The 13,580-nt window shown below is 37.3% G+C and overlaps 1 long non-coding RNA gene, 1 other non-coding gene and 1 pseudogene across 2 annotated transcripts; 1 reads left to right on the forward strand and 2 right to left on the reverse strand.

Annotated features, from left to right (window-relative positions):
• The first annotated feature begins 11,655 nt into the window (after nt 1-11,655).
• Nucleotides 11,656-12,401, forward strand: LOC122031530 (annotated as a pseudogene).
• A 290-nt stretch (nt 12,402-12,691) lies between these two features.
• On the reverse strand, nt 12,692-13,198 carry LOC122032594. Its single transcript, XR_006126144.1, has 2 exons — nt 12,998-13,198; nt 12,692-12,924 (listed from the first exon to the last, which is right to left on the reverse strand). It is a non-coding gene; the product is annotated as an uncharacterized LOC122032594 (long non-coding RNA).
• Nucleotides 13,199-13,306: 108 nt separating this feature from the next.
• On the reverse strand, nt 13,307-13,378 carry TRNAD-GUC. The gene has a single exon. It is a non-coding gene; the product is annotated as a tRNA-Asp (tRNA).
• Nucleotides 13,379-13,580: the final 202 nt, after the last annotated feature.

The raw sequence follows: 13,580 nt of genomic DNA on the forward strand, positions 1-13,580 counted from the left end.
CTCAAGCTTAGGTGGCCTTTTAAAAAAATGAATTTTAATTTTAAAATTTTTCTTATGTGGATAACATGATTTAAAGAGAGTTTAAAATTTAAATCTTTCCTTTTATAAGATTTTACAAAAGATTAAGAGAAAAGCTAAATCTCTTTCCTTATTTGTAGATTAAAAGGTTGATTTTAATTTTTAAAAATTTCCTTTTAATCATGTTCATGATTAAAAGAAAGTTTAAAAATTAAAAATTCTCTTTTAGTTACAAAAGATTAAGAAAGATTTAATATCTTTCCTTATTTGTAGATTGAAGGGAGATTTTAATTTTAGAGATAACTTTCCTTTTGAAAATTATCCACATGTTTAAAAGAGAGATTTTAATTTATAAAATTTCTTTTTTATTAACCAATCATGAAGGGATAAAAATTATTGGAGAATTTTTTATAAATTTCCGGAAACAAATTAGGAAGTTTTAATTCTTGTTTTAATTAAAACTTTCCTTGATTTGAGGATTGTAGGTGGTCAACCATTGATATTAAGAAAATTATTTTAATTAAATAATTTTTATTTTCATGACAAAAGTAATTAAGGAAGTTTTATTAAAATTTCCTTATTTGCCAAGACCAAGGATTATAAAAGAGGGGAGGGGTTGCCTTCATGACTCTATTCTTTTCTTCCTTTCTTTTTCTTCCTGGTGTGTGGCCTCCCCTTCCCTTCTCTCTTCTCTTCTCTTGTGCCGAGACTTCATCACCTCTTGAGACATAGAAGTGGCGGATCTAGCTTGGGAGCTTGTTTCTTGCATCCCTGGAGCTTGGTGGAAAAAGTTCTTCATCCTTTGGAAGTTTTTGCTTCGAAACTTGAAGGAAGGAAGAAGGCCTTGGTGGTTCTCATCGGAAGATCATTGCCCACACAATGTCCGAGGTTAGAAGAATCGGTAGAAGATCAAGAGGTCATTGAAAGTTCACAAAGAAAGGTATAACTAGTAATTATTTTCCGCATTATACTAGTTTTATTTCTTTGTATACAAATACAAGAGGCATGTGATTCTAGATTTGAATTAGTTTTATGTTGTGTTCTTTTGTTTTCTTTTCAACTTGTGCTTGATTATTCTTTTGGTTAACATAGAGTCATTTAAGGAAATTAAATATAACCTTCCTTAAAAGTGATCTAGGTTGCTCCCATATCCAAGAAGGTCATGTGCCTCGCCATGCCTGCCTGGAAAAATTTGGAAATTAATATTTAATCAACTTTGTAACCTAGGTGATTTGATTGAACGTTGAGCAGTTAAGTTCCAAATCCAAACCTAAAAGAATATATAAGTTAAACTTGGGATCAAACGTGTTAAGTTCCGCAGGCGATCCAAGTTTAATTTAAAAGAACACATGGTAGATAGGAAAGGTTCAGATCTTGTACAAAATTTTTGTACAGAGGAACCATTAGGTTTTCCGAGTAGCAACCAACACTTCTCCACTGAGCTCTCTCACACACACACACACACCAAATCTTGGAGGCTTAGAGAGCAGTGTTTTTGCACTTCCAAGCAAGACAAGAGGTGTATTCAAGCTAGAAGAAGAGCAAGCTAGGGTTTCTTCACTGTAAATCTAGTAAGATTTGCTATTGTATTAGCTTGTATTTTGTTATTCTTGTATATCTTATTGTGTGAGGCTTGTATGAGGTTTCTCCACCTCTGGTAGTTACCGAGAAGGAATGTTTTTATTAGTGGAGTGTGTGTCGCTTGTGGATTCTTGGATTAGTCACCTCTTCTTGAAATGGATACTAAGTAAATCTATGTGTTAACATTGTGAGTCTTGTTTCAAGTTTTTTCCGCTGCATATCAACAACACCGAAGCAAGAAAATGGAGTGTGACGAGTTATTCACCCTCCCCCCCTCTAGCATCAATCGATCCTAACAAGTGATATCCGAGCGAGGTTGCTCTTCACCGGAATCATCGCCGGAAAGGACAACAAGCTAGAGGGAGAAGAAGTTGAAGCAAATTTCAACAAGTCAAAGACTTCATCAAAGGCTCAACTTCAAGATGGAATTCCGAAATGGACTCGGATTCGACACAAGGGTGCCTCCACCATTCACATCAATGACAAGTTTTGATTCTTGGAAATCAAGAATTGAAAATTTCTTTATGATAGAGATAGAACAATAGTTTGCTCTAATGGAAGGCTTTGTGTTGGAACCCCAAGGTGTTTTGATGTGATCAAACAAGTTAAATTAGGTCCTACGTTTGTTTAACCCTTGTGTCTAAGTGTGAGACAGTGGACACGTAGCGAGGATGGCACAGAGAGGAGGAGCCAGACGGGCTGTCCGGAGGGTGTGGCCGGTGACGGTGGGACGAGGGACACTCGTGATGCGCAGGAAAGAAGAGTGCCGTCGGGAACGGAACGAAGGGCGGACGAAGCCCTAATCCGGATGGCCGAGATCACCCAAGCTAGGCCGAACAGAGCCCGCAAAAAGTCAATGTTGTTGACTTTCTGGCTCCGCAGGCATCGTGACCACGAATCGGATGCTGACCACTAATTCCCATGGGGCCTGAACCCTTCCAGCGCCGCAAACTATAAATATTGCCTTGGTCCGGAAGCTTTAGAATGAACTCGTAAATCCGGTGCTGCTCTCTTCTAGTCTAGTCGCTCGCTGGTAGTCTCACGGTTTCTCGCAGGAGATTTTATTGAGCTTAATCTTCCTTGGATTAACAACCACATCGATTGTAACCAAGTAAATACTTTGCCTCGCTTTTTCTTTATGCTTTTAATTCTTGCTTAGTTGATTTATTTATAAGTGTTAGCAAAGAGTTCGAGGAGGGTTTGTTTTTGTGTTAGCGGGATATCCAACAACCCCTCCTAGCCCTATGGACTCAACCTCTAAAAGATTCAAAAGGTAAAATTCTCAAAAAAAGCAAATGGAGCCAAGAGCAAATTCAAAGAAGTGAGGCCAATGACAAAGTGACCAAAGTATTGGTCAACATATTGCCAAGCAACATTTTGAAGCAAGTGGGAGAATTTGAAGACGCCAAGGAGCTATAGAGTAAATTGGATAAACTCCATAAGATCCCCTCCGCTGCACCAAACCAAGAAGAATCCAAAGAGGGTGACTCATTGGATACTCAACTTCCAAGAAGTGAGTTCGCTTCCTCAAAGGAGGCGAGAAAAGGAGCATACTCTTTGTTTCATATGCAAGAGGATGAAGATGAAGAGGCCTCCACCTCTAGGATTGAGGGGGGGCATCATTCATCGACACCGAAGCAAGAAAAGGCTTCCATCTTCAGGTCAAACGAAGAAGAAGAAGATTGAGCCACCTCCATAAATCAAGAAAAATCAAACGGCAGATCATGTGTCACCCCTACAAGCAAAGAAGGCATAACAATTTCAATATTAAATAATAAAAATCACATTATTTGCTTTGATTGTATGGAAAGAGGGCACTATAAGAACAAGTGTTCAAAATTAGACAAGAAGAAGGGTCAAGTGGCATCCAAGGGCAAGGAGAAGCCCAAGAGAGTCGGTCCCGTGGAATTCAAAGGCAAGAAGCACATTGTGTGTTTCTCTTGCAATCAAAGAGGACATTATAGGAGTCAATGTCCTAAAGGGAAGAAGCCGACCAAAGTCAAAGGAGGAAGCACAAGTCAAGGGGGAGCTTCCAAGGTAAAATCTAGGGTATCATTTATTGGGCCTATTCCTTTGACCTATGATAAAAAACATGCTAGAAATAATTTATATCATTTTAATGTTATTTATCATGAAAATAGGAAGCATGATAGAATTAAGGAAAATCATATGACCTATCATGCTAATACTACCACACCTAAGGCTAGGAAGGTAGACAAATTAGGCAATAACTCTAAGGATTTTAGTTATAGGCCTAACAATAGAAATGCTCATAGAAATCTAGAAAAATCAAAATCTAAGGATTTAAGGTTGGAAAACCAAACCTTTAGGTCAAGGCTTGATAAATTAGAAAAGACTCTAAAGAAAATGGAAAATATTATTAAATGTCAAAATGAGCATAACCTAGGGAGAGTTAGACAAGAACCATCTAATAGTCATAGAAGTTTAGGATAAAAACCCAAAGCCAAGAAGGATGTTCCTTCTTATCATAGGGTTCCATATAGTTATGGAACTAATCCTAGGTCTAGGGGTCAAATCAAAGATACAAGGAAAGTTATCCCTAGAAGTATTTTTGTCAAGACCAATGTGACTAAGACTTCTAAGAAGTCTAAGAATATCACAAAGAATGTCACAAGGGAAGCAATCCCTAAAGTTGACCTAGAGAAAGTGACCAAGGCTTCTAAGAAGCCTAGAAAGGTCATTAGGAAAGTATCTAGGGAAGTTATCCCTAGTAAGTAACTAGAGCATCCAAGGAGCACCAATAGGTTTTAGGTTCTGAGGAGCATATTCTCTACACCCTAGATGAGTTTAGAGAGTTTCAACTCCAAATGGGAAGGGTGATTAACCCAACCTTGATAAAGTTGACACTTGGAGACATTTTCAAGGTTTTTGTTTACCTTTGAAAATGAAAAGGATAAATCGATTACTCTTTGTAAGAGCAAAATGTGCCAAAATTTGAGAAATTAGACTTAGTTTTAATTGACACAAATAGAGAAAGGCAAAAGAAATGTCAAGTTGGGTTTTAGCATTTTCTTGAGAAAATATGGGTAATCTAGGATTAGATTTTAATTTAGAAAGGATTAAGGATACTTAGATAGGTTATCTAGGTATATTTTATTTATGCTAATTGTCATGATTGTTTGCCATCATATGCCATGACATCATATATTGCATTCATGTTTATTATGAAAAACAAACAAAAATATCATGTCATGTCATACATACATCATGTAGCATTAGTATATTTTCTTTTGAAAATCATTTCTTTTTAATGTATGTCATAAGTCATTATGTATCATTTTAGTTTCCTTATAAATAAGGACAGTGACATTTACTAATGAATGACATCCTAGGTAGATATTTAAAATTTTAAAAATGCCTAAATAGATATGCATGATCCCTAATTTAGGGCAAAACCAAAATCTACATCTCACAAAGACTATAAGGTGACTTGTATGTGTGTTAGTACACATTAGACACAAGTGAGATATTAGAATGATGAACAAGACTCAAGATGTTGATTTAGTGCATCTATTTGAATTTTGATTCATCAAAACACATAGTTATGTGTACTCAAATCATTAGGAAAGCTAATATACAAGTCATGTGCATTGAGCCCAAAGAATATGGTTAGAAATTAGTTTTGAAAATCATTTTAAATATACTTTGGAAAACCTTGGTGAAGGTTATCTTTTGATAGTAATCATCATTGAAAAGTTAGACACAAATTTGGAAGAAATATTGAAGTTTTTACAAGTTTCCAATTTTATTTCAATCTTTGAAAATAAGATGTATTTTCTTAGAAAATTATTTTTTCATGATAGCATATACCTTAAATAATGTCTACAAGAAGTTTCATGATTTTTAGAATTTTATAGAATTTTTAGGGAATTTTTTGAATTTCGGCTGAAATTAGGTTTCAGAAATTCAAAACCCCAATCAATCAGCTGATCAATTGGGTAGGCTCAATCGATTAGCCGATCGATTGAGAAGGGCATTATTGCGAGCAGAAGCTCGCTGAATCGATCAACTGATTGATTCAACCCTAGCTGGATTGATCAGTGGATTGATTCACACAGTTTTTTTCGCAAATAGTAGCTCGTGGAATCGATCGGGCGATCGATTGAAACAAGTTCAATCGATTGAGTCCCAACCCAATCGATTGAAAAAGCTGATTTTGGTTGGAAAAGTCTAATTTCAGCACTTTAAGCCATTTTTAGCTCCTTTAACCACTACTAACTCCGTGAAATATATTTATATACATTTAAGGGTAGTTTTCATGATGAAAACAAGGAGAAATGGTTAAGTAACATTAGATTAAAGTTAGGTTGATGTTGACATTCAAATATTGATACTTAAACCTCAAAACTTCAAGTTCTTGGGTTTCCTAAAGGTTTAGGGACTCCAAATCATTGTTCAAGAAATGACACAAGGTTGGAGCATATCTTTAGGGGGAGGGTGAGCATTAGATACAGTGAAGGGTATGAGACCTTCATTATAGTGTTGTGAACAACGTTGAGTAACTCTTCAGAGGGAGAGTTTTTGATGTGTGCTAATAGGTGGAGAATGTAGGGTTTAAGTTAGACCTTTGTCCTTCTAGGAAAGTTTGGGTGAGAATGTAGGGTCTAAAATATGCCTTCATTATCCAATAGGGGAGTTTTGTCCTCTTGGAAAGGGAGAGAATGAAGGAAACCCTCATTCATGCATTAGCATGAAGAAGAAGTTGAGATTATGGGATTGACTTAACTTAAAAGTATTGTCAAACATCAAAAAGTGAGAAATTGTTTGTGCAATATCCCTGGGTCAAGGTTGACCAGGTTGACTGAGCTTGAGTTGGCTCAAGCTTGAGTCTTGATGTTTGGGTTTCGATGTTTGAATTGGAAATCTTGGTGAGTGAAGTCAGGTGAAAGACTAAGTGAGTGAAGCTAGGCAATTAGAAAATTCTAATGAGTGAAGCCAGATGAAAGACCTAGTGAGTGAAGCTAGGCAGGTGAAAATACCGGTGAGTGAAGTCGGGTAGTGGAAAAATCCTAGTGAGTGAAGCTAGGTGAAAGTCCTGGTGAGTGAAGTTAAGCAGATGGAAAGACCTAGTGAGTGAATTCAGGCACGTGGAGATCCAGGTGGGTCAAAATTGACCAGACACCTGGTGTTGGGAAGCCCAAGTAGGCCAAATGATTGACTGGATACTTGGCACGAGGAAATTCAGATGGGTCAATGGTGACAGGACATCTGGTGGAAGGAAGTGCAAGTGGGTCATGGAGGATCATATACTTGGCACGAAACGGTAAGTCTAAGTGGATCAAGGTTGACCGTACAATTGGCACGAGGAGAAAAGTCCAAATGGGTCAAAAGGTTGACCGGACACTTGGTGAAGAAGTCCCGGCAGGTCAAGGTTGACCAGATGCTATGCATGAGGTGTTCCAATAGGTCACGGTTGACCAAATGTTAGAATTGGAGGGCCCTTGAGCTTGAGTTAAGCAAGTCAAGGGTGGTCAATCGATTAACCGATCAATTGAACCGAAGCCTAATCGATCAGTCGATCGATTGGGAGAGCGCTGCGATAAACAGCAACCCAATGGATCGGCCGATCAATTGAGAGCTTATATCGTGCGCACAGAAGCCTTCCCAATCGATCAGCCGATCGATTGGGCGTCGCCAATCGATCGGTCGATCAATTGTTAGCAGGAAATCACGCGTGACACGATGAAGGCTGAATCGATCGGGTGATCGATTCAATCCTTCTCCAGTAGAGCACAGAGGTGCTTTGAATCGATTGACATATCGATTCAAGCCTCCCCAATCGATTGATCAATCGATTAGATTGACATATCGATTCAAGCCTCCCCAATCGATTAATCAATCGATTAGGATGTGACCGTTGTGCAGGTTAAAGTCGTTGGCGAGTGATTTCTTCGTCACTTCTTCGCCAGCTCGATCCCAATCTTCACGCGTTCTTCTCTACCGAGCTCACACACACACACACACCAGATCTTGGAGGCTTAGAGAGGAGTATTATTCCACTTCTAAGCAAGTCAAGAGGTGTATTCAAGCTAGAAGAAGAGCAAGCTAGGATTTCTTCACTGTAAATCTTGTAAGATTTGCTATTGCATTAGCTTGTATTTAGTTCTTCTTGTATATCTTGTTGTGTGAATCTTGTACGAGATTTCTCCACCTACCGAGAAAGATTATTTTTATTAGTGGAGTGTGTGTCGCGTGTGGATCCATGGATTAGTCACATCTTCTTGAGGTGGATACCAAATAAATCTATGTGTTAGCATTGTGAGTCTTGTTTTGAGTTCTTTCCGTTGCATATCAACAATACCGAAGCAAGCAAATGGAGCGCGACGAGCTATTCACCCCTCCCCCTCCCCCTCTAACATCAATCGATCCTAACAAAAACCACAAACTGAATTGAGAATTTCCTATATATGGGAAATCATATGAAGGCTTCGATTAAAGGCATAGGGATTTATCGTTTGGTCTTTGATACGGGCTATCATTTATACCTATGACAGACTCTATATGTACCTTCAATTTCAAGGAACCTTATTTCTCTTCCAAAACTTAATGTTTGTGGTCTTAATTTTAATTTTGGAAAAGCTTGTTTTAATTTATATAAGAATTCAAGACTTTTTGGTTCTATAATTTTTACTGATCGTTTATATAAATTAAAACTTGATGATAAATTTATTAAATCCTTACTGTGCACCAAAGTATTGGAATTAAGCAAAATATGTTTAGTGAAAGTTCCGCTTTCGTATGACATAAGAGTTTAGGTCATATGTCCAAAGAAAAATTTGAAAGATTGGTAAAGAATAAGATTCTACAAAGTTTAGATTTAACTTATCTTGATTAAGAAAGTTTTAAGGTATCTTCAAGGCACCAAGAATTACATGCTCATCTACAGAAAAACTAATCACTTGAAAATGGTTGGTTACTGGGATTTAGATTTTGTTGGATGCATCGATAGTAGAAAGTCCACTTTTGGTTATTTGTTTCTTCTTGGAGAAGGAGCAATATCATGGAAAAGTGCTAAATAATCTATCATTGCCTTATCTATAATGGATGTAAAGTTTGTGGCATGTTTTGAAGTCACAATCCATGCATTATGGTTACGGAATTTTATTTTAGAACTTGGAATTGTCGACACTATTGTCAAGTCACTAAAAATTTATTATGATAATTTTACAGCAATCTTCTTCTCAAAAAATGCTAAATACTCAAGAAGAGTTAAGCATATGGAATTAAAATATTTTGTAGTTAAAGAACAAGTTCAGAAACAAAGTGTTTCATGATTACTGATCTATTAACTAGATGTTTGCAACTAAATTAACAGATGTGAATCTTAGGGGAATGATTCTCTTAGGAATTTGGAGATCATAGTATGTGAATGAATAGTGGGAATGGGTGATCATTCTTAAATGTGTTAGTTAGTTGGGATGATCAATTCAATCTAAAAATTTCGAAAATTACCCTTGCAGAAAAATAAGATAGAAAATTAATGTTGCGAAGATGAAAAAGAGAAAAATAGATGAGATGAGAAAAAATGAATGAGAGAGAAAGGAAAATAATGAAGGTTGAAAGTGAGAAAGAGAAGGAGAGAGTATGCAAAATGATAGAGGATGAGAGTGAAGAGAGAGAAATGTGAGAAGAGAATGCTGAGAGAAAAAGAAGATATGAAAAATGAGAGAGAGAGAATGAGGAAAGAGAAGAGTGAGAAAGAAGATATGATGAGAGAGAGGAGAGTGGGTTGAAAGAGAATGAGGATGGGAAAAATTGAAGAGAGAAAGGATGAAAAAATGAGGAGAGAAGGGAGAGAGAGAGTATTATGAAAGAGAGAAGAAAAAAAAGGTAATGAAGAGAGGAGAGATATGATGGGAAATGAAGTGAGGAAAGAATGATGAGAGAATGAGAGAGAGTGTGATGAGAAAATAGAGAGATGAGAGAAAAGTGCTGGAGAGAGAATAAAGTGAGAGTGTGTGATGAGAGAGAATAAGAGAGAGAGAAAGTGTGAGAGAAAAAGTGTGATTAGAGAAATAAAGAGAGTGTGTGATGAGAGAAATAAAGAGAGAGAAAGATAAGAGAAATGAAGTGAGGAGAGAGTGTGATGAGAGAGAGAGAAAGTGATGAGAAATTGAGAGAGAAAGTATGTGAAATGAATAGAAATGTGTGAAGAGAATGAAGAAAGAAAGAAAAAATAAGGAGAGAAAGTGTGAAAATAAGGAGAGAGAGAATAATAGAGAATAATAAGAGAATAAGGAGAAAGTATCTGAGAGAAAATGTGATGATAAAATAAGGAGAGAGAAATATGATGAGAGAGAGTGCTGAAATTGAAGAAATATATTAAAATTTATCCTTTTCTCATTCCTATTCCATCAAAATCCAAGGGAGGGGGTGGGTTTCATCTATACCCAAATTTTTTTGTTTCATTCCAAAATCTTGATTCTATTCCCATTAACCAAACACAAGGTTTGAGAATGAATCCATTCCCTCATTCTCAAATCCATAAACCAAATGTCACCTTAGTTGTTCTTTTAATGATTTATTAAGTTGACACTCTGAGCTCACTTATGCATTTCTGATATCTAGTTTCTAGTTGTGATATACACATTAGTATGTTATAACACACATGAATTGTCTAGAAACATCATTATCAAATTATATGTTCATTTATAGGCCTATTATGATAGGATGCTGATGTTTATGGTATATAGAAGAAAGTATGTTATATAATGTACAACCACTATAATCCGAATTTAGTGTCCCACTGTACTAAGTGATTATGATGTTATAAGAGGATGAGTTTCTTGATGCTTAAAGTTATATATAATGCATCATACTTATGCTTAGTTTTAATTTCATCAAATTTTTAGGTAAATGGGAGAATGTTAGATAATAATTACTATTTAATTTTATTTGACCTTAAAATTGAAAATACATATGAAATTAAGTAACTTTGTTCAATTGAAGTTATTAATGAAATGAATGAAGTTACTAATGAAATGTAACTCACCTAGATTATTATTATTATTATTATTATTATTATTATTTTAATAAGTGATGCAAATAATAATATTAATTATAACCGATACAGATACACAATGGATGTATGAAAATAAATATGTTATACATCTATTGGTTATCTCTGCTTATAAACATACGTTTGGTTGGGTGTAATATAATCTAACTTGTAATGTAATCAAATTTGTAATGTAATGTAATGTAATCTTAATTATATTACTACGTTTGATATGTAATGTATGTAATCTTTGATTACAAGGATGATTACATTCTTTTGTTTGTTGTCAATTATTTTTTATAAGCATTGTAATTAGTATTATTATAAAATGATAAAAATATCTTGCGACCTCTACCGACGGTCGCTGCACCTCTGCCGGAGCTTGCGGCAACCAACGGTCGCTGTCGTTGGCCTCCTCCGCCGGCTGCATTACAAAGCAAATACTATGTAAGCCGATTACATTACGAGGTCATTGTTTAACCAAACTTTGAATGGCGACTATACCCCTAGGCGGTCGTCGCCGACCGACGGCCGCGATGGACTAGGAGCATATTCGATATTTAAATTTTGGTTAAACGGTGACCTCGTAATGTAATCGGATTACATAGTATTTACTTTGTAATCCAGATTACAAAACTTCACTACTTTTTATACTCCAGATTACATTACATTACAAGTTTAAAATTAAACCAAGACTACGTTTGGTTGGATGTAATGTAATGTAGCTTGTAATGTAATCAAATTTGTAATGTAATATAATCTTGATTACATTACTACGTTTAGTATTGTAATGTATGTAATCTTTGATTACAAGTATGATTACATTCTTTTGTTTTATGTCTATTATTTTTTATAAGCAAACTAATTCGTAATAATAAATTCCGTACCTCTCATGCCCTCCGTCGAGGTCGTCATTCATTCAATATACCGTCACCTTCGCCAAGATAGGCAAAGATGACCAGTGCAGCAACAACGCATCGTTCCCCTAGAAACCACAGCAGCATTCTTTGTCAACCTCTGACAACTGAGTCGGGGAAATGGAGGATCCAAGTACCACGGCTTACCTGAAGACCATGGCTACCAAGGCCCTGTGGCAACTGACCAAGGGCAACACCAACATTTGCAAGAGCATCACCAAATCCCAAGCCCTCCTCTGTTTCATCATGCTCCTTGAGAAAGGCACAGGAGAGGTTCGATACAATTCCACTATGGCGCTAATGGAAATAGCCTGTGTGGCCGAGCACAATGCTGATCTCCGTCAGTCTGCATTCAAACCAAATTCGCTAGCATCCAGGGCCTTCATTGAGCAGTTCCTCCAAATCGTGGAAAGGGGAAGTTCACCGACCTACTCATTGCTAGTGTCATAGCTCTCGACTACTTGTCCTGGACATTCCGAGCAACTGAGATGAGAATCATAGGTCCATTGGTTCACCTGCTGGACGACAAGGCGATGGTCGTGATGAGAGAAGTGGTGGTGGCACTGACCAAGTTCGCATGCACCAAGAACTACCTACATGTCACTCATCCCCAAACAATAATTGATTCCGATGGAGCAAGGCACCTTGTCCAGCTAGTCTACTACGGCAAGCAGGTGCAGCATGAAACTCTAATTCTTCTTTGTTACATCACTAAACATGTGCCCTACAGCTAGGAGCTGGAGGGGGCTGAGGTTCTCAACATGCTCTCTTGGGCATACAAACAATCGCACTTGGTTCGGGATGAGTGGGTGGACAAGCGGTCAGAGCCCAAATCTATGGTGAATCTCAATCAAGCAAAGCTTTAAGTATGATTTTTGTTCTTGTTTCTGATCACCATGGGACTTTACTATCACAGATGATTTGAGACATGGAAACATCTATTACAATGTAAAAAGACTACATAGATCTATCTAATATAATACGAGCTTATTCATGTACCGAGGGCTATCCTTTCTATTTAAATGGCTGTGCATATCATATTCCTTTCTCTTTTTCTCTATCGTTTAGCGTGGGCTTCAAGATATTTCTATATATTTTATTCATCACTTTTATTATTATGAATACATGAATATCACCAATCAAGTAAGGTGGAAGAAACAGGAAAATGCAATTATGATACAGATTGCAAAAGTGAATTATACATGGAAAGAGCATTTCAGCCTTTCTCGATCACAATATTGAAGGACAGGACTCACTGCCGAAAGGTAGGTCTTGCATGTCGGCCTGAACCAGTGAGAAAGCGAACACGGTGAAGTTATCGAGTGGGATGGATTGAGGAAGGGGCGGAGGAGGTGTTGGAAGTGGGAGTAGTCTTTGAACCTCTCGTCCCTATGAAGTCAGAACAGAGATTGAGGCAGGAAGCGAAGGAAAAGAGAGGGAGAAGAGTAGCAAGCTGCCATACCAATAGTGGGGATCGAGATAGGAGGCAGCGTTGAGCTGGGCGACGTCAACGGGGCTACTGCGTCGACCATGAACGCCGGAATCGCCCATCGGTTGTGGTGAGCCCTAAAGCAGGGAGTCGAGCTTCTGCTCCGTCGATTGAAGCTCATGAGTTGAAGAAAGCCCGACATGAATTATTGGGCCCGAATGGGCCACATCTAGTTGGTTCAATTGCTCAAGCAAGGTAGTTTATTACGTTATTAATTGGTGCAATTTCGGAAAAGTGAAAACGGGAAAAAATAAAATTGAGGGAAAAAGATGAAATTAAAAACGCCGTTGCCGGGGATCGAACTCGGGTCACCCGCGTGACAGGCGGGAATACTCACCACTATACTACAACGACTTTGTTGAATTGATTATCTCATAAAACTTATTATTACTTGTTTTACGTTGCAGGTCGATGCAATAAGCAACTTTACCTCCGCCGCCGGCGACAGGATTCCGATGCATGGTTCCTCTACCTCTTGCTGATTAATTTAGTCGTGAACTATAAAAACAGCCTTTTCTTCGGATCTAGATGCAACCATTTTAGCCAAAATAAATTC

The sequence above is a fragment of the Zingiber officinale genome, chromosome 11A (assembly GCF_018446385.1).
Source record: "Zingiber officinale cultivar Zhangliang chromosome 11A, Zo_v1.1, whole genome shotgun sequence".
NCBI lineage: Eukaryota > Viridiplantae > Streptophyta > Magnoliopsida > Zingiberales > Zingiberaceae > Zingiber > Zingiber officinale.